This window comes from Corvus brachyrhynchos, unplaced genomic scaffold (assembly GCF_000691975.1).
Source record: "Corvus brachyrhynchos isolate BGI_N302 unplaced genomic scaffold, ASM69197v1 scaffold1450, whole genome shotgun sequence".
NCBI classification, from domain to species: Eukaryota; Metazoa; Chordata; class Aves; order Passeriformes; family Corvidae; genus Corvus; species Corvus brachyrhynchos.
Window position 1 is genome coordinate 13,672 of NW_008235900.1, and position 2,908 is coordinate 16,579.

At 44.6% G+C, this 2,908-nt stretch overlaps 1 non-coding gene across 1 annotated transcript; it reads left to right on the top strand.

Moving 5' to 3' along the window:
* The first annotated feature begins 2,654 nt into the window (after window positions 1-2,654).
* Window positions 2,655-2,724, top strand: TRNAK-CUU. The gene has a single exon. It is a non-coding gene; the product is annotated as a tRNA-Lys (tRNA).
* The last annotated feature ends 184 nt before the right edge of the window (window positions 2,725-2,908 follow it).

The following is a 2,908-nucleotide window of genomic DNA, read 5'->3' on the forward strand; positions in this document are numbered from 1 at the left end:
TTCAGAAACAATGCCCAAAGGGACAGAAGACTAATAAAAAGCCAAATAAACCCTGTCCTCGCTGTAAAAAAAAGGCTTTCATTGGAGTAACCAATGCCACACTAAGTACGACAAGGATGGCAATGCACTCCAAAAGCAGGGAAACTTGAACAGGGGTGCGCGGGCCGGTGCCCCTAAACGGGCCCAATTCAGCCAACCCCCAATGCAAACTCAGGTCTGGCAAGGGGCACCACAGACTCCGCCAGCCTGGACGTGGCCATCAGCTCTACCACAGTCTTAAAAGATGCTTCTGTTCATCTATTACTCACTGCTGGTTTTGGTCCACTACCATTTCAATCTCACGCTTTATTATTGGGTCATTCTTCTACCACTCAAACTGAACTTTTTATTTTACCAGGAATTATTGATGCAGATTATAGAGGGAAAATCAAAATTATGGCTTGGACTCCTAATCCCCCTTGCACTGTGCCTCAAGGGAGCCGCTCATACCGCTGCCAGCAATTCCTTGTCCAGTGCCAATATTGCAGCAGCAACGAAACAATGGGAGCTTTGGAAGTACAGATGTTTCTCAGATCTTTTGGTCCAAAGTAATTAGAACACAACAGCCCTTACTGACCTGCCAAATAGACTCTAAGTCTTTTACAGGACTGGTTGATACTGGAGCCGATGTATCCATCGTAGCGCAGAAGGAGTGGCCTCCTGATTGGTCCTTGGCACCCTCCACAGTGATTGTCGCTGGAGTTGGCGGACAACAGATACCATGGCAATCAGCCAAAGAACTACACATGGTTAGACCAGAAGGCAAGACTGCCACCTTGAGACCGTATGCACTCCTGATCTTGGGCACTTTGTGGGGGCAAGATCTACTGACTCAATGGGGCTTGATCATTTCAACACGTTTTTTATAGGGGCCACAGATGAAATGCTGCTCCTGAAACTTACCTGGCTTAGCGATAAGCTTGTGTGGATCGAGCAGTGGCCCTCTAAGAGGCAAGTGGCTTCACCAAGCCTGAATCCTTGTACAGGAACAACTACAATTGGGTCACATAGTCCCCTCCACCAGCCCATGGAATACATCTATTTTTGTTATTCCTAAGTGTCCTGGGTTGCAGTGTTATTACCATCCTCATGAGCTGTTGAAACCAGGTGGGGCAGTGCTTCCTTGCCTCCTCCCTCAGGACTATCTTCTGTTAATGGGCCCATCAATACCTTGCTTCATGACTCATAGATAACTCCCTCCAGACTATCTTCTGCTTAATGGGCCCATCAACGCCTTGCCTCATGACTCATCATCCCATTGTGAGATGCTCCACCCAGAAGGAGGAACCAAGAACTCCATCCTAGATATAATCTGAGATTCCGAACACCACGGACACCCCCTTTCCACTGAATTCCCAGAGGACAAGAGTTACATAGCCACCACTGGAACTTCCGAGGAAGAGCAGACCCTTCTATGGGATCACCGCTTCAACAGAACCACATCCACAACTTCAGGAGGACTGCAGCCACCATTTTATCGGACTGCTACCGCCACCCTGACTAACAGGGTGTCAGGTTGTATCCTGACTCTGTCAGTTTAAACCAGTGTTTTCTGCCTTTATTTTCTTTTAATTTCCCTATTAAATTGTTATTCTGACTTGGTGCCTCCCACTGGTTTGTTTTCAAACTAGTACACTAAGAAATCAGGAAAGTGGAGACTTTTACAGGATCTCAGGGCAGTCAATGCAGTCATGTCACCTATGAGGTCATTACAACCAGGAATACCTAACCCCATGATGATTCCCGAACATTGGGAATTTGCAATAATTGATTTAAAAGACTGTTTTTTCACAATTCCTTTACATCCTGACGATGCACCTAAATTTGCCTTTTCTTTACCATCTGTCAACCACAAAACCCCCATGGAATGATACCACTGGGTTGTTTTACCCTAGGGTATGAAAAACAGTCGAAGTATTTGTCATTCACTCAGCAATACAGCCAATACGGCAAAAATATCCGTTTTGCTGTATCACTATATGGACGATATTTTAATTGCCTCCGACAGCACGACACTATTGTGTGATTGCCTAGCAGCTTTAAAAATAACACTCACCAGCAGAGGTCTGTGCATAGCCACAGACAAAATTCAGACAGAACCTCCTTGAAAATACTTGGGCTTTAAACTACTTGAAAAAACAGTCATCCCACAGCCAGTAACTTTGAAAACTAACATATGCCCGTTGAATGATTTGCAAAAGTTACTGGGCACAATTAATTTGATTTGCCCTTTGCTGGGAATTACACCAGAAGAATTATCTCCTTTATTTTCAATGTTAAAAGGGGACCCAGACCTCTCTTCCCCATGGCAATTGACAAAAACTGCCCAAAAGGCTTTAGAGACTGTAAGTAATAGAATCAACAAGTCCTTTGCCACACGTCGAAACCCAGCTTTGCCTTTGCGGTTGTTCCTGATTTTGCAGTCTTTCCAATCTTATGCTCTTATTGGCCAATGTGATGTGCAAGAACGTTGTCTCTGGTTATTAGAATGGATTTTCTTGCCACACACCTTTTCAAAAACTATAACCACTCAACTCAAAATGATTATTTGACTGCTGTCGATGGGATGACTGATGTCAGAGCCTGACAGGATATGATCTGGAACAAATTTAGTGGCCTAGCTCAGTCGGTAGAGCATGAGACTCTTAATCTCAGGGTCGTGGGTTCGAGCCCCACAGTTGGGCGCCACTAAATTTGTTCCGGTTTGGCCAAATTTAGAAATATATCCTCTGAGAGAAGGCACAACCACCCGTTCCCCCCACCAGGTTCGGGAAAAGATAGATTTTCCTCGAAGGAAAGTGAAGGAGATAAAACTATTTATTTAACAAACACACGGGAAAGGAAAATAATGCTAAATAATAAAATCTCT